Raw genomic sequence first — 18,700 nt, 5'->3', positions numbered from 1 at the left:
AGCTAAGATAAGGCGGGGATTTGCCTAGCAGTGATTTATAGATGGCCTGGAGCCAGTGGGTTTGACGACGAACATGTAGTGAGGACCAGCCAACAAGAGCGTACAGGTCACAGTGGTGGGTAGTGTATGGGGCTTTGGAGACAAAACGGATGGCACTGTGATAGACTACATCCAGTTTGCTGAGTAGAGTGTTGGAGGCTATTTTGTAAATGACATCGCCGAAGTCAAGGATCGGTAGGATAGTCAGTTTTACGAGGGCATGTTTGGCAGCATGAGTGAAGGAGGCTTTGTTGCGAAATAGGAAGCCGATTCTAGATTTAACTTTGGATTGGAGATTCTTTATGTGAGTCTGGAAGTTGAGTTTACAGTCTAACCAGACACCTAGATATTTGTAGTTGTCCACATACTCTAGGTCAGACCCGTCGAGAGTGGTGATTCTAGTTGGGTGGGCGGGTGCTAGCAGCGTTCGATTGAAAAGCATGCATTTAGTTTTACTAGTGTTTAAGAGCAGTTGAAGGCTACTGAAGGATTGTTGTATGGCATTGAAGCTCGTTTGGAGGTTTGTTAACACAGTGTCCAATGAAGGGCCAGATGTATACAAAATGGTGTCGTCTGCGTAGAGGTGGATCTGAGAGTCACCAGCAGCAAGAGCGACATCATTGATATACACGGAGAAAAGTGTCGGCCCAAGAATTTAACCCTGTGGCACCCCCATAGAGACTGCCATAGGTCCAGACAACAGGCCCTCCGATTTGACACACTGAACTCTATCTGAGAAGTAGTTGGTGAACCAGGCGAGGCAGTCATTTGAGAAACCAAGGCTATTTAGTCTGCCAATAAGAATGCGGTGGTTGACAGAGTCGAAAGCCTTGGCCAGGTCGATGAAGACGGCTGCACAGTACTGTCTATTATCAATCGCGGTTATAATATCGTTTAGGACCTTGAGCGTGGCTGACGTGCACCCGTGACCAGCTCGGAAACCGGATTGCATAGCGGAGAAGGTACGGTGGTATTCGAAATGGTCGATGATCTGTTTGTTAACTTGGCTTTCGAATACTTTCGAAAGGCAGGGCAGGATGGATATAGGTCTGTAGCAGTTTGGATCTAGAGTGTCACCCCCTTTGAAGAGGGGGATGACCGCGGCAGCTTTCCAATCTCTGGGGATCTCAGACGTTATGAAAGAGAGGTTGAACAGACTAGTAATAGGGGTTGCGACAATTTCGGCGGCTAGTTTTAGAAAGAAAGGGTCCAGATTGTCTAGCCCAGCTGATTTGTAGGGGTCCAGATTTTGCAGCGCTTTCAAAACATCAGCTGTCTGAATTTGTGTGAAGGAGAAGCGGGGGGGGCATGGGCAAGTTGCAGCAGAGGGTGCAGAGTTGGTGGCCGGGTTAGTGGTAGCCAGATGGAAAGCATGGCCAGCTGTAGCAAAATGCTTGTTGAAATTCTCGATTATTGTAGATTTATCGGTGGTGATAGTGTTTCCTAGCCTCAGTGCAGTGGGCAGCTGGGAGGAAGTGCTCTTATTCTCCATGGACTTTACAGTGTCCCAAAACTTTTTGGAGTTAGTGCTACAGGATGCAAATTTCTGTTTGAAAAAGTTAGCCTTTGCTTTCCTGACTGCTTGTGTATATTGGTTCCTAACTTCCCTGAAAAGTTGCATATCGCGGGGGCTATTTGATGCTAATGCTGTACGCCACAGGATGTTTTTGTGCTGGTCAAGGGCAGTCAAGTCTGAGGAGAACCAGGGGCTATATCGGTTCTTAGTTCTGTATTTTTTGAATGGGGCATGTTTATTTAAGATTGAGAGGAAATTACTTTTAAGGAACAACCAGGCATCCTCTACTGACGGAATGAGATCTATATCCATCCAGGATACCTGGGCCAGGTCAATTAGGAAGGCCTCCTCACTAAAGTGTTTTAGGGAGCGTTTGACAGTGATGAGGGGTGGCCGTTTGACCGCGGACCCGTTACGGACGCAGGCAATAAGGCAGTGATCGCTGAGATCCTGGTTGAAGACAGCTGAGGTGTATTTAGAGGGTATGTTAGTCAGGATGATATCTATGAGGGTACCCATGTTTACGGATTTAGGGTTGTACCTGGTAGGTTCGTTGATAATTTGCGTGAGGTTGAGGGCATCTAGCTTGGATTGTAGGATGGCTGGGGTATTAAGCATATCCCAATTTAGGTCACCAAGCAGTACAAACTCTGAGGATAAATGGGGGGCAATCAATTCACATATGGTGTCCAGGGCACAGCTGGGGGCTGAGGGGGGTCTGTAGCAAGCGGCAACAGTGAGAGACTTATTTCTGGAAAGGTGGATTTTTAGAAGTAGAAGCTCAAACTGTTTGGGCACAGACCTGGATAGTATGATAGAGCTCTGCAGGCTATCTCTACAGTAGATTGCAACTCCACCCCCTTTGGCAGTTCTATCTAGACGGAAAATGTTATAGTTGGGGATGGACATTTCAGAATTTTTGGTGGCCTTCCTGAGCCAGGATTCAGACACTGCTAGAACATCAGGGTTGGCAGAGTGTGCTAACGCAGTGAATAACTCAAACTTAGGAAGTAGACTTCTGATATTTATGTGCAAGAAACCAAGACTTTTGCGATTACAGAAGTCATCAAATGATAGCGCCTGGGGAGTAGGAGTGATACTGAGGGCTGCAGGGCCTGGGTTAGCCTCTACATCACCAGAGGAACAGAGGAGGACTAGAATAAGGATACGGCTAAAGGCTTTAAGAACTGGTCTTCTAGTGCGTTGGGTACATAGAATAAAGGGGGCAGATTTCCGGGTGTTATAGAAAAGATTCAGGGCATTATGTACAGACAAGGATATGGAAGGATATGAGTAAAGTGGAGGTAAACCTAAGCGTTGGGTAACAATGAAAGAGATAGCATCGCTGGAGTCATCAATTGAGTCGGTCTCCGCGTGTATAGGGGAAGGTGCAAAGGAGCTATCTAAGGCAGGTTTAGCTAGGCTGGGGGGTCTACAGTGATATAGTACAATTAGAAATAACCGAAACAACAATAAACTAACCATGTTTGGGCTGAGGCTAAACATAAACAGGATGTAGTACCGTAAAAAGGAACAGTCCAGCAGATATCAGCTGTATATCTGAGTTATCATAAGGTCCGGTGGTGAAGCACTAGTAAGAGGCCACGGCTAGCGTGTGCTAGCGGGCCAGGGCTAGCAGATGGATGGAATCTTCGTGGTTAACGTCGTAACCACATCAGACGATTTCGTCGGCAGACCAGTCGTGTAGGATCGGCGGGGCTCCGTGTCAACACTAGGTGGTCCCGTCCGGTTGACAGAGAGGTAGATAGCCGGGAGATGGGCGATGGGCCTAGCTCAGGATGATTAGCCAGACCACAGCGTCCGTTTTGTTGTAGCTGGCTGGTGGTAGCTAGCTGGTAGCGATGAATCCGGAGTTAAAGGTCCAGTGATTCAGTGATTCCGGCGGAAAAACTGATATGTTCTGGGTCGATAACGCGCTGTGCAGACTGGCCGAATATCCGGTGATCAATGTCCAGTGATTAAAATTAATCCCGCGGGAAAAAATCCAATGTTCTGGGTGAAACACCGCTAGCTGTGGCTAATAGCAAGTAGCTAGTTAGCTGGCTAGCTAGTTTCAACTGGAGATTCTAGATTCTAGATAAAGGTAAGTCGATAATAGAATCCGTTCCACATTGAGTGAGGCGGGTTGCAGGAAAGTATATTTTGTAGAAGGATGAAAAGTCTGATAGGGAAATATGTACGAAAAATACAAAAAACAGGGTATTTACAGGCTATTTACAGACACACGACAGAAACAGGACTGCACTACTTCGCCATCTTGGAAAAAAGTGGCGTGACGTTTTTGTAACCATGTAAATCTCTCTCGGACAAGTTGATGTATTTGATGTATTTTTCTATTACATGTATGACATTTCATTGAGATATTTTGTGTTTTAATGACGCAAAATTGAATTACAGCCTAACTCTGCTTTCTGTTGTCGCCATCAGGCTGCAGTGGTGACCTTCACTACCGTGACCCACAAGGATGAAACTTCCCAGACCAGCCTCACCCTCAGCAGGGGAAAGAGAAGCTACCCAGACCTACACACCTTTGTGCAGGACATGAAGGACGAGTAAGTTGCTCTTTGGCTTCCCCATGCATCCCCTAGATATGTTCCCTATCTCAATTGCATACTCCTCGTGTCCTCTCTTCTCAAAACCCATTGGATGAGAAAGCCAGAGGTCCCGCCCTTCTGACCTTCTCATCCAATGGGTTTTGAGAAGGAGGCGAGGAGATTGAGAGTCTCCCATAGTCTCGGGCCAATACAAAGGACTCAACGGACCAAATAACCAATCAGGGATGTCTGGGTGTGGCCTAGTTCCATAGAGGTCCATCCATAACGTAGTCTAAGATAATAGAGGTAATGTCCATCCATAACGTAATCTAAGATAATAGAGGTAATGTCCATCCATAACGTAATCTAAAATAATAGAGGTAATGTCCATCCATAACGTAATCTAAAATAATAGAGGTAATGTCCATCCATAACGTAATCTAAAATAATAGAGGTAATGTCCATCCATAACGTAATCTAAAATCATAGAGGTAATGTCCATCCATAACGTAATCTAAAATAATAGAGGTAATGTCCATCCATAACATAGTCTAAGATAATAGAGGTAATGTCATGTAGTTCATTGTGTACTTGCATTTATTTACTTTTCAGCCATTGGAATCTGCTGAGTGAGAATATGCGTGCCGGGGTGAGTTATAGTCACCTCTAAAGTAGTTAATGTTGGTAAAATGGACCAAACATTCATTTGTGGAAATCCTGCAGGACCTTTAATCCTGAACCACTGCTTTAATTGACTAGCTTGAGTAAATGGTTCTACATTTTATATCAGTGCAGCCCCTTTAACAAACTAACTCTGTATGGTCTTTTAACATTGCAGATGAGCAGACATGAGTTTAGTGCCAAGTGCATGGATATTGTAGCATGGGTGATGGAGTCTACATCCACTGTGGTTGTTCCCGCCCTTGACCTCACCATGCAGATAGAGCTCTCTGATTCGCCAAACTCTTCTGGATCAGGAAGTAATGAGGCAGGAGAGGTGACCTCTCTTGGCCGCAGCGTCAGATTCAGCTGTAGTGGAGGACCCAGCAGGTGCACCAGCGCCAGAACTGCCTGCAGCACACGCACTCCCACGCCTTTCCCCTCCTCTCACAGGTACCTAGCCCTATCCCCTCCTCTCACAGGTACCTAGCCCTATCCACGCATCTCACAGGTACCTAGCCTTATCCACGCCTCTCACAGGTACCTAGCCCTATCCATGCCTCTAACAGGTACCTAGCCCTATCCATGCCTCTCACAGGTACCTAGCCCTATCCGCTCCTCTCAAAGGTACCTAGCCCTATCCTCTCCTCGCACAGGTACCTAGCCCTATCCCCTCCTCTCAAAGGTACCTACCCCTATCCCCTCCTCTCACAGGTACCTACCCCTATCCACGCCTCTCAAAGGTACCTAGCCCTATCCCCTCCTCTCACAGGTACCTACCCCTATCCACGCCTCTCAAAGGTACCTAGCCCTATCCCCTCCTTTCACAGGTACCTAGCCCTATCCCCTCCTCTCACAGGTACCTACCCCTATCCACGCCTCTCACAGGTACCTAGCCCTATCCCCTCCTCTCACAGGTACCTAGCCCTATCCCCTCCTCTCACAGGTACCTAGCCCTATCCCCTCCTCTCACAGGTACCTACCCCTATCCCCTCCTCTCACAGGTACCTACCCCTATCCACGCCTCTCACAGGTACCTAGCCCTATCCCCTCCTCTCACAGGTACCTACCCCTATCCACGCCTCTCACAGGTACCTAGCCCTATCCCCTCCTCTCACAGGTACCTAGCCCTATCCCCTCCTCTCACAGGTACCTAGCCCTATCCATGCCTCTAACAGGTACCTAGCCCTATCACCTCCTCTCACAGGTACCTAGCCCTATCCACGCCTCTCACAGGTACCTAGCCTTATCCATGCCTCTCACAGGTACCTAGCCCTATCCATGCCTCTAACAGGTACCTAGCCCTATCCATGCCTCTCACAGGTACCTAGCCCTATCCCCTCCTCTCAAAGGTACCTAGCCCTATCCTCTCCTCTCACAGGTACCTAGCCCTATCCCCTCCTCTCAAAGGTACCTAGCCCTATCCTCTCCTCTCACAGGTACCTACCCCTATCCCCTCCTCTCACAGGTACCTACCCCTATCCACGCCTCTCAAAGGTACCTAGCCCTATCCCCTCCTCTCACAGGTACCTACCCCTATCCACGCCTCTCAAAGGTACCTAGCCCTATCCCCTCCTTTCACAGGTACCTAGCCCTATCCCCTCCTCTCACAGGTACCTACCCCTATCCACGCCTCTCACAGGTACCTAGCCCTATCCCCTCCTCTCACAGGTACCTAGCCCTATCCCCTCCTCTCACAGGTACCTAGCCCTATCCCCTCCTCTCACAGGTATCTAGCCCTATCCCCTCCTCTCACAGATACCTAGCTCTATCCCCTCCTCTTTTTGCAGGTATTTCCTGTTATAGGTACAAATATCCATTCCAGATCCACTTAGTGAGAAATACTACTTAGATACTACACAACCACTCTAAAACGTTTACTCTGAATGTTAATGTTTGCTCTGAGTGTGGTTTGAGATGGTTCACAATGCTTCCTTTGAATAATAATAACAAGGTTGAGTTTGTGTCCCAAATTCTTGGATCATATTTTTTATTTTGTTACCATATACTATTAATTTATGTTGTGCATTCTGCAGGTCCATGACCTCTTTGCTAAGTGAGAACGAAGAGCGATATGTCTCCTCACCTGAGGGTGGCGATAGAGAGATGAGACACAGACAACACTCAGCACCACTGAGATCTGTGTTTGGCATCTCTGAGGACTCTGTCTTCGACATGGTCCAGAGCGGCCAGTCGCAGGGTGACATCGTACCGCTGCCCAAACGGAGTAGACAGGAGAAATACAGACCTAGCAAAATGTCAACGGACGGCAAGTTTATGATGGGTATTGTCGAGTTGGTTATAAACCTTCTCAACTCCAGATTGGCTGAGCTAATGCGAAGTGTCAGTCAGGGAACTCTAGTTCTGCTGACTGGAAGTATCTCAGCAAGTCAACAGTTTGCCCAAGAGATGCTAAGCATGGCGACTTCTAAGATGTATTCCCATGCCATAGAGCATATTGCGCTCGGCCACAAGTCTCCCCTTGAGTTAGAGAGGGAGCTTGAGGCCATCTTGGGTCCTCTGGCTGGACAGGTCATAGTCATCATCATAGATAGCATCATCAAGGCTAAAGCCAACGGAGGAAATGAGGGGAGAGCGTCCAGCCCCTTGACCTATTTTCTAACTGCCATTTCGGCAGAAATACAAAGCCTAGTGGTTCACAGATCGGCTAGCAGACCATCCACCAGACTGTCCAACAACGACCCACTGCTGAACATTTCCAAGTCAAAGGTCTTAAGATCAGTTCTGCTCAAAATGGCAGAGCTCTTTGGCCAAGGTCCAAGTGAAACCTGTCTAGTTCCACTAGTCCAGAGTCAGTCCAACAACTCCATTTGCGACTGGACTGTGAATGCAGGCACCATTCATCCAAGTACATTTCTGTCCGACAACAGAGTGACAGAAGTGTCATCCGATGTTGTGGATCTTGTACTTGAGGTTTTTTGGATAACAGGATTTTTGGATAACAGGAACCCGTCAAGGCCACAGAGTGCCTGCTCCCACAACTCAGCTAGTGGAGTAATAGATATGAGAGCTCTTGCTGGGGACTTGGTCAGACAGGTGTCTGTCAAACTCAGCCCATTTGTCTCTGAGAGTCAACTCTCCACCATGTCCATGACAGATCTGTCATCATCTTTTTCTGACTCCACCTTGAAGCAGTTGTGTTCTCGCTCTGTTGTTGCTCTGGCAACTGCCTGTCAAGCAATCAAAACAGAGCTTGAGAACCAGAGACCTACCAACCTGGCAGCCAGAGACCTACTATCGTCTCTGGTAGAGACCATTGAGGACATGGATATCTCTGACATCCTCCAGGGCCCGTCGGCCATTTTGGAGGAGGCTGCTGTGATAAAGCACCCAGAGATGTCCACCTCGACAATATACAGATCTCTGCTTCTCGACTCATCTCTCGCCTCCTCTAAGATGGTCACTGAGAGCATTATCTTCAACAACCCATGCCCATCAGAGGAGAATGTGAGTATTCAGAAGGAGCTCCCTGCTGATAAAGTTGACATCCTCCATGGTCAACCAGTGGAGGAGTATATTGTCAAAGCTGAGCAATGCATCACTCAGGTCATTCAGGATGCAGCTGTGACATATACTGCTGCGCTGGATAAAACCGACACTTGTGGGAAACTGTCGGAAATCCTATCTGTCCATGTTTCCTCAGAGAATATTGAGGAGGCATCCTCTGATCTCTTTGGTGGAATTATTTCCGACCTGCATGAGGTATCTGAGGTCAATAAGGCCTCCATGCGTACGAAATCAGGTCGCAAAATGTTCTGGGTGGAAGTGAGTTCAGGTTCCCAGAAGATTTATACCAAAACCCTGGACAAACTAAGGAAGCTGTTCACCTCCCACCATCTCACTGAGGGAAAAAATACTCCTGTGCAAATCGAGCTTTCTGCAACTGGACTACTTGTAACTGAGGCCACTGTGCAGGAATCTCCTGTAACTGAGGCCACTTTGGCAGTGTCTCCTGTACAGAAGACAGACAGTAAGACCCTTCTAAGTCCCCAGCCTTAGCCTACCAGCTCACCCTCGACACCTGCACTAAAGGGGTAATCAAACAGGTGATCTCGGTGCTGAGGGTGGACACTTCAAAGGAAGACTGCTCCGCTTCCGTTGGGGAGAGCACGTCAAATTCATCCTTCGACTTCAACCAGAAGTTGGACTCGATAATTTCGAAATTGGAGGACCTCACCATTTCGAGTGATGTGACATCAGCCGAGATTGCCACACTCACGCGATCTCTTAGTGCAGCCAGCAGAACCTCTAACATTTCCATCCAGAGCTTTCACAGTGCTGAGTTCCGAGCTAAGGCCAAACACATTGTGAGTGAGACCATTCTCAGAGCTGCTAGCAAAGCCAGCCATTCTTTGCTACAGAGCATGCCTAGCACCACCTTCTCACACCATGCGGTTTCTACAGCCGAAGATATAGTAAATATTATCATGCAAGACCTTGAAAGTGTATCCCAGTACACTGTGGACGACGCAGACTCCTTCCCACTAGGAGAGAAAAAGCTGGAGTTCCAGCTCAAACCCAGAGTTGTCTTTGACAACTTATTGGATGCTGCTCAAACCATGTACCACAGAGTAAAGGATAGACTGAACATCTTTTTCTCTTTTCCACCAGTGTCAGTCACCACAGCCAAATATGTGCTGGACTCCGCCCCTGTGGAGACACTCAGACATTCTAAGTCCGCTGACACTGCTCTTGTTGAGGACAGGAGCCGCCCTCCGTCTGTGAGAAGTGAGAAGCCTTTGTCAAAAGTCTGTTTGGCTAAAAGGTCTAAAGCCCTTGTGTCTTCGAGTGGCTCTTCAACAGACCACCATATAATTGACACATGCAGTGAGGATGTCACTCTGCCCACCAGGAGTATGTCAGTTGTGAGCAACAACAGTTTGAAGAGAGCCTCTCCTCTCCACGGCAGTGGATTGAGTGAAAGTTGCAAACCTCTTGTGGCTCTAAAAGACGTAACAGTGGCAGTCAGCCAAGAAGGCTTTAGCAAAACTGCAAAGAAGACGCTCAGCTTGATCCTAAATGTGATCAAGTGTAGAGTGGCCAACTCTGAGAGTTCATCTGTTGGGCAGATTGCAAGTGAGGAGTGTCTGATAGCCACTAACATGTTAGACTCTGTACTGGAGAGCCTTGACCAGTTGCCTGACATGAGCGCTGCCGATGAAATCACAAGGACAGAATCCCATACCTCTATCGCAATGGACGAGACAGGTTCACGGTCAACGCTTGTGAGCCAACAAGAAATAAACATATCTGACACCAATATCATAGTGAAAACTATAATGGACACATTGAAGACGGACGACCCAGAGATGACTTCAGCAGAAGAACATCTGGATAGGCTCCTGTCAGTTGAAGCCCTTCAAGGTGCATCTGGCAACCTGATCGCAAAGGTCCATGGTCTCATTCAGGAGATAACCATAAACCGCCAGCTTCAATCCATGGTTGGCCACAGAAGCCTCTCTCAACCAGCGCTGCCTAAACCAGCCCTGAGGAAGCTGTCAAAGGACGATGCCTCAGAGCTCATTTACAACTTTGCCCAGACTTCTGTTAGGAGACTCCTGGGGCAGTGTATGGGAAGGCCTATGCCACCATCGGCTGAAATGGTTTTGGATCAGGTCATCAAGTTGATGACAGACGTGGTGATGGACAGCCTGACTTATGTGTCCAAGTCTACAATGGAGGATGGTAAGTGAAAGTACCTATTTTCATCTGCATAGGACTTAATTGTAACATGATGCTCAATACATTGCGTTTTATGATGTGAAATTCACTGGTTGTGTCCAAAATGGCACCTTCTTCCATATTTAGTGCACTACTTTTGACCAGACCCTATGGGCCCTGGTCAAAAGTAGTGCACTATAAAGTGAAGAGAATGCCATTTGGGATGCAGTGACTGACTTCAATGGCTGCGTCCTCTTCTCCCAGTTATTGTACACAGGTCGGTCACACTAGCGTGCTCTTCTCACTCAGACACCAGCAATGCCACAAGTGACATCACTCATGGTGTTGTAGCTGACCTTAATGCTACTGAGGAATTCCCTGCCAGGAGCCTTAGCCCGGCTGATGTAAAGGCTGACGGCATGGCCCGTCTTCCCTCTGCCAGAGGGGAAGAGACTAAGAAGAACAGGAAGTGGCGTTTCCTACCGAAAATGCATAAGTTTCCAAAGATCATGATTAAGGTAGGGTGCTCTGTGTTTTGAGATTACCTCTGTAAGGCAGGGCTGAAATTTACCCTACAGATTCACTACACCCCTATTGTCTCTCAGCATTAGAACAAAACTGTTGTCATTGTCTTTAGGAGGTTGAGTGAGGACGCTGTAATGCAATCCTAATACACATGGGAGAGTCCCAAATGGCACCCTATTCCCTATATAGTGCACAACTTTTTACCAGAGCTCTCTGGGCCCTTGTCAAAAGTAGTGCCTTACGTAGCGAATAGGGTGCCTTTTAGGATGCACACTCTGTATTTTACACAGGCTCAGTTGTCCTGATGTGTTTTGTCAACAGCTGTTCAAGACAAAAGGGGAACCGAAGAGACACCCTGAACAGGATGCGCTGCCTACCAAACATCTCAGAGAGACTCATATTTCACAGGGTAAGTGATAAGCATCGATAATGTCATATTGATGTATCACCCTATGACAAGCTTGTTAAAACAGTGACAACAGATACAGGCAGACCGACGGACAGACATGCAGACAGACAGGCAGACTGACAGGCAGACGGACGGGCAGACAGACATACAGGCAGACAAAAAGACAGGCAAACAGGCAGACAGACAGACGGACAGGCAGACGGACAGGCAGGCAGGCAGACAGACAGACAGACTGACGGACAGACAGACAGACAGACAGGCAGACAGGCATACAGACGGACAGACAGGCAGACGGACAGACAGGCAGACAGGCAGACAGACGGACAGGCAGACGGACAGACGGACAGACACAAACACACACATTCATTTTCTGATTATGAAATGTTCTCATGACAGATGCTGAGTGTGAGGTTCCAGAGGTTCCATCCACTTCCCCACCCAAGGAGGACCTGACAACCACACCGGCCCCTGCTCCCCAGGAGTCCCAGTCCCGTAAACGCCCACTCATAGTCAGGGTGTTACACGCTCTCTCCAGAGCCATCTCCAAACCATTCACAGGAGCTTCTGGGAAGAAGAATTAGCCAAATGCCTGATTTTATTAATATGATATTTTAATCAGAGCCTTTATTTAATAAAACATTACTGCATTGATTTCTGTCTATAGTAGTCTTCATGTATGTGCAAGATAACGGTAAAGTACTTCAAACCACATAGTCAAAAGTATTCATAGTGAAGTACCGTTTATGATTATTGATTGTGGAAATACACATAATACAGAAAAGTTGTTGTCACATATAAAGACAGACATAAAGGAGAACTCCGTAGACCAGTCACATTCTCAAGCCATAACTAAATCCATGAATGGATCTCCTATAAGATGACAGGAGAACATTTGTAACACTTTCTATGAAGCCTATATCTATAATGCATACACTCAAGTCATTTACATTTTACATTTTAGTCATTTAGCAGAAGCTCTTATCCAGAGCGACTTACAGTTAGTGAGTGCATACATTTTTTTTTTCATACTGTCATACACTCATAATGACTTAACTGAGTTAAGTGTTAAGTAAAGTGCAGTTATAAACACATAATGAGGGCTTATTATGTATTTCTTGCAATAAAAAAAGAAAAATGCTACTAGTTTATTAAATATTCATGACTGCTATTGCACGGCTCATGTCCACACCTCTGTACAATAGGGGGCAGTAATGCACCATAACGTTGGATGCCAACTGCCTATAAACCCCACTGAAGAAGAAAAAGCTACTCATGTAATGCATGCTGGAAAGCAGACAAAACTAATGATTTGCAAGAGATCTAAACACGATTTATAAGCTACTGAACAACAAGTCCAAGAAATCATTGCTAACCGCGTTTGCACTTTGAACAGATTTCTCGACAATAATAATGGAAGATGTGACTGGGGCTCAGCTCATTGCAGAGGCACTAAAAGCTCAGGTGAAGTGTGTGCAATATATATAAAACAGTGTTATACTGTGTAACCGTGTTGCTAATAATATATTAGTCGCTGATCATGTCCTTGGCAGTGAGAATGTAACACTATGAGTTGTGAAAGTGTGCCATAGGTCATTGCACTGGTATAGCTAACTATTAATATTGTTGTAGAAAAACATTTAGATGTTTATGTGGAATAGTATATGTTAACACCCTTGTTGATGCATGCCAATGTGTGTGTCAATGCAAAGAAAATCTAAACTACATTGTAACAATTCATATACAATTCAGTATGAAAATGTATGCACTCACTAACTGTAAATCGCTCTGGATAAGAGCGTCTGCTAAATGACTAAAAATGTTTAAAAAAAGGTAAATATACTGTATCTACATGTAACTCTCTACAGAATGTAGAATATATGTTTGGAATAGTTGGTGTTCCAGTCATTGAAGTAGCTAAGGCAGCTCAAGCCTCAGGAATCAAGTATGTGGGAATGCGCAATGAACAAGCCATAAGCCACCTTTTTATTACTAAACCAGCTCTCCCCAAATCATGTGATATTAACTACCCGTACATAGACTACAGGAGCGTGTAGTGTGTGAGGGTCAGTTTCATAGCTTTTTTGCATTGCTAATTATGTCTGCCTGTCTGTCTGACCCTTTGTGTGTCTGTCTGCCTGTCTTCCTGTCTGTCCCTCTGTCTGTCTGTTCCTCTCCAGTCCAGGTGCGTGTCTGGTTGTGTCTGGACCGGGACTCATCCATGCACTTGGTGGAATGGCCAACGCTAACATGAACTGCTGGTATGCTAGAACTCCACAAACAGAAGACCCTACTACTCATGTTCAGTGGTCCTTTCAAAAGAAGGGATGCTATCCGCACACTGCAAAAAATGATCTGAGGACTCCAAACTATCTCAGATTGTCAGTTGATGTCATTGTGTGATACCTCTCTCTCTGTAGGCCTGTGATTGTTATTGGAGGCTCCTCCGATCAAAACCAAGAGACCACTGGGGCGTTTCAAGAGTTTCCACAGGTACCGATTGAACCATGATATTTATGACTTTTGAACATTAGGGGGTTGTTTCCCAGGACACAGATTAAGCCTAGTCATGGCCTAAAAAGCAAACTCAATAGAGAATCTCTGTCTGGGAAACTGGCCCTAGCAGTTTAATTGCTGAAAGAGGAAATAATTTGTTATTTGTGGTCCTCTTTCTCTGTCAGGTGGAGGCATGCAGATTGTACAGTAAGTTCTCTGCTAGGTCTAGCAGTCTGGATATGATCTCCTCAGTGGTAGAGAAGGTATACAGTCTACTCTGACTCCCTCTGTGTAGTCCTCTTCATATCATTTGGTATCACCTGCAATTGTCTTTTTTCTGACCTCTAATTTTCCAGCTTAGCAAGGTACCTTAACTGCTTCATAAGAGCACAGCACAGCCTTAATTGATCTGAATTTAAGGGTGTTTGGTATGTCTAAGGCAGCACGCACTAGCATGTATGGACGTCCAGGTGCTGTATACGTAGACATATCTGGGGACATGGTCAATGCTAAATTGGACAGGAGCAGAGCCAGGTTAGTGGCCATCACTGTCTTTCATCCATTTAAAATGTATACTAATGTGTTACTGTTGAATATGTATACCTCTGAATTCACATCACCGTAGTCATTTTTATTTTATCTTGTTATACCTTTTAACGTCTGAAGTGAACCAGAAATTAAATTACTTAGAAAATATAGCACTATATCAAAATATTCTCATCAGAGAATAGCAATAAGCCTCGATAGACCTTCATGGTTTATTTACATATGCAATAAAGTTGCTAGGTAACATGTTTAATGTTTGACCTATTATTTATTATTTCCTTTGTCAGAGAGGTGCCCTGTAGTCCACCTCCTCCTGTGAGTATGGCTGACCATATGGTGATCACAGAAGCACTGGCGGTCCTGAAAGGAGCCAAACGGACTTTACTCATCATTGGCAAAGGTAGGCATTGCTTTTTTAATAGCCAGATAATCTGGGGGAAACAGAACTAAAATCTTGCATAATTGCGTCAGATACTTGGATAAGGTCTGGGGAGATGTTAAGAGAAAGATACTAACGCCACTTGCGAACTCTCCACCCCCCTAAACGGAAACTCTCTGCAAGTTTCCGGCAAGTTTATGGGCCAAATGTCCCCTCCCGTTCTGAAATTGAAAAGATGCGAGCACCTGCGAAATCGGGATTTGTCCAAATGATTAGTGGTGAAAAATCAGCGTACCGGAACAAAGTTGTCACATCCCATTCTGTTGACAGACGCTACTTCCAGTTATGTTACGTGCGTCTGTCCAAGAGAGATCAATAGCCAGCTGAGACGCACTGTAACACATATAGCACTGTACCACGGTTCAGTTGAAAACTGGGCCACGTTCAGTCGACAAATGTTGTTGACATGATTTCTCATTCTACCTGTCTGAGAGGCACGTTCGTTCTACATGCTATATTTCTATCTGAACGTTGCACAACGTTTTGCTCAGCTGAATGCATCCCAGTTGTGAAGACCAGTCTGTTGAAATCCGTGTGGCAGTGCCCTCTGTCTGTGTCCCTCTGCAGGTGCAGCCCATTGAAGAGCAGAGGGGGCTCTGAAGGAGCTGGTGGAGGGGTGTGACCTGCCCTTCCTGCCCACCCCCATGGGTAAAGGGGTGCTGCCTGACGATCACCCCAACTGTGTTGCTGCTGCCCGCTCCAGGTCAGCCTCTCCTTCTCTCAGCTGGCATCATATTCATGTACAGACCATTGACTGTATAAGTAGGACCAAGAATTTCCCTGACCATTTGAACGGACCACGAAACTCCTGAAATCCCTATCTATAACTAGTCTCTCCTGGCCAGGTCATGTCAATGTAAACTGGTGTCAATCAAACAACTACACTACTCCTATAACTAGCCTCTTTTCATTACATTTTGTTTTGTCCCTGCTCTCCTCCTCCTCTCTTCCTATCCTCCTCCTCCTCTCTTCCTATCCTCCTCCTCCTCTCTTCCTCCTCCTCCTCCTCTTCCTATCCTCCTGGTTCTATGGTCTTGGTGGGGACTGCAGAGCTCTGCTCCAGTCTGATGTTGTGGTCCTACTTGGTGCCAGACTCAACTGGATCCTGCACTTTGGCCTTCCCCCCAGGTTTGACACCCAAGTAAAGGTCATCCAGCTAGGTCAAAGGTCACCAGTAGGGTTTCTTTTTTTTCCTTCTTTTTTTCGGATTCCAGATTTTCTGCTTATTCCGTTCTGATTTCTGGAATCTTCCAACAGGGATTTCTGGGAATTTGGGGAAAGTAACTGTAATTTTGCAACCCTAGTCACAGGTCATTTCATAGTGAACTACATTTCATTGTAACCAGGTATAAAGGTATTTGACTCAGTCTATTGGATTTAGTCTATCAATTATATAGCTTCTCTATAAGTCTTTGTGGTCTCTCCAAATAATGTCATGGCTGTCTTAGTGCTGTACAGTACATCTATATTTAAGCAATAAGGCCCGAGGGGGTGTGGTATATGGCCAATATACCACGTCTAGGGGCTGTTCTTAAGCACGATGCAACGCAGAGTGCCTCGACGATACAGCCCTTAGCCGTGGTATATTGGCCCTATACCACAAACCCCAGAGGTGCCTTATTGCTATTATAAACTGGTTACCAACGTAATTCGAACAGTCAAAATAAATTTCAAATCAAATCAAATCAAATTTTATTGGCCACATGCGCCGTAATACAACAGGTGCAGACATTACAGTGAAATGCTTACTTACAGCCCTTAACCAACAGTGCATTTATTTTAAACAAAAAAGTAAAAATAAAACAACAACAAAAAAAGTGTTGAGAAAAAAAGAGCAGAAGTAAAATAAAATAACAGTAGGGAGGCTATATATACAGGGGGGTACCGGTGCAGAGTCAATGTGCGGGGGCACCGGCTAGTTGAGGTAGTTGAAGTAATATGTACATGTGGGTAGAGTTAAAGTGACTATGCATAAATAATTAACAGAGTAGCAGCAGCGTAAAAGGATGGGGTGGGGGGGCAGTGCAAATAGTCCGGGTAGCCATGATTAGCTGTTCAGGAGTCTTAAGGCTTGGGGGTAGAAGCTGTTGAGAAGTCTTTTGGACCTAGACTTGGCACTCCGGTACCGCTTGCCGTGCGGTAGCAGAGAGAACAGTCTATGACTAGGGTGGCTGGAGTCTTTGACAATTTTGAGGGCCTTCCTCTGACACCGCCTGGTATAGAGGTCCTGGATGGCAGGAAACTTGGCCCCAGTGATGTACTGGGCCGTACACACTACCCTCTGTAGTGCCTTGCGGTCGGAGGCCAAGCAGTTGCCATACCAGGCGGTGATGCAACCAGTCAGGATGCTCTCGATGGTGCAGCTGTATAATTTTTTGAGGATCTGAGGACCCATGCCAAATCTTTTCAATCTCCTGAGGGGGAATAGGCTTTGTCGTGCCCTCTTCACGACTGTCTTGGTGTGTTTGGACCATGATAGTTCGTTGGTGATGTGGACACCAAGGAACTTGAAGCTCTCAACCTGTTCCACTACAGCCCCGTCGATGAGAATGGGGGCGTGCTCAGTCCTCTTTTTTTTCCTGTAGTCCACAATCATCTCCTTTGTCTTGGTCACGTTGAGGGAGAGGTTGTTATCCTGGCACAACACGGCCAGGTCTCTGACCTCCTCCCTCAACGTGACCCATGTTATACGGTCAGATATACCACAGCTTTCAGCCAATCAGCATTCAGGGCTCGAGTCACCCGGTTTATAAAAGGGAACGTGTGTGTGTCAGCCTTAGCATTATGTGGTGGTGCCTGGTTATTTCTGTTGTGTTTAGCTTGAGGTTTGGCCACTCCTCCAGCTGCTGTTACATGTGTCACGCACGGCGCTCTTCCTGTCGTGTCGTTGCTGGTATGTTGTAGTAACGTTCCACATACGTTATTTATGTCAAGGTCAATGTCAAGGTTGATCTGTGTGCTGAGGAGATGGGGAACAACGTGCAACCTGCTGCTGCTCTCCTGGGGGACATCAATACTATTGTCAAGCAGGTAACACAACACAGTCCTGGGGGACTGGAGATCCTGGTTTGAATCCAGGCTCTGTCGTAGCCGGCCGCGACCGGGAGACCCATGGGGCGGCGCACAATTGGACCAGCGTCGCCTAGGGTAGTGGAGGGAATGGCCGGCTCAGTTCGTAGAGCATGGTGTTTGCAACGCCAGGGTTGTGGGTTCGATTCCCACGGGGGGTATGAAAAAAAAAAGTTATGTATGCACTAACTGTAAGTCGCTCTGGATAAGAGCGTCTGCTAAATGACTTAAACATGTTAAATGTAGAGGGCCCCGTAAACAGTTCCACAAACGTCAGCATGAGTGCGCTGACTGTGGAAGCACTAATCACTGGACCAAAGCTCACTGTCAGATGCACCAGCTGTGCGTCAAGTGCTTTTCTCCGGGCCACATGAGCTTTGACTGTAGTGAGGCTGGGCAGCGACAGAACCCTGGATGTGGACAGACTGGCAGGTCTCAGGAAAACTAGAAAGCCTCCGTTCTGAGGAGGGCAATGTGGGGCATTCTTATTTTTCCTCCACTGATGATGATATCCAATCTGTTTATTCTTACTTTTGTGAGTCAGTACCCAAGAACAACACAGTCATTTTTCAGAACACAATGAGAATTACTCAGAATGACAGTTTGTTTTACACCACTGTGCTAGTACAGGATAAAGTTGAGCTGAAGGGGATGTTAGATAGTGGGTCCATGGCTACTACTCTGCGCGCAGATATTGTACCTCGGTTGAGGGAGGCAGGAGTGGTAGAGGGGAACTTTCTAGCTCCTTCAGACATCATCCTGGTGGG

The 18,700-nt window shown here is 46.4% G+C and overlaps 1 pseudogene across 1 annotated transcript; it reads left to right on the top strand.

Annotated features, from left to right (window-relative positions):
• Positions 1 to 6,788: 6,788 nt before the first annotated feature.
• Positions 6,789 to 17,936, top strand: LOC311128544 (2-hydroxyacyl-CoA lyase 1-like; annotated as a pseudogene). Its single transcript has 9 exons — positions 6,789 to 6,793; positions 13,564 to 13,644; positions 13,804 to 13,876; positions 14,065 to 14,142; positions 14,319 to 14,413; positions 14,713 to 14,825; positions 15,432 to 15,567; positions 15,915 to 16,020; positions 17,811 to 17,936. The product of its transcript is annotated as a 2-hydroxyacyl-CoA lyase 1-like (transcript).
• The last annotated feature ends 764 nt before the right edge of the window (positions 17,937 to 18,700 follow it).

The sequence above is a fragment of the Coregonus lavaretus genome, assembly GCF_964263955.1.
Source record: "Coregonus lavaretus genome assembly, chromosome: 4".
NCBI lineage: Eukaryota > Metazoa > Chordata > Actinopteri > Salmoniformes > Salmonidae > Coregonus > Coregonus lavaretus.
This window is presented reverse-complemented; position numbering and strand designations above follow the sequence as displayed.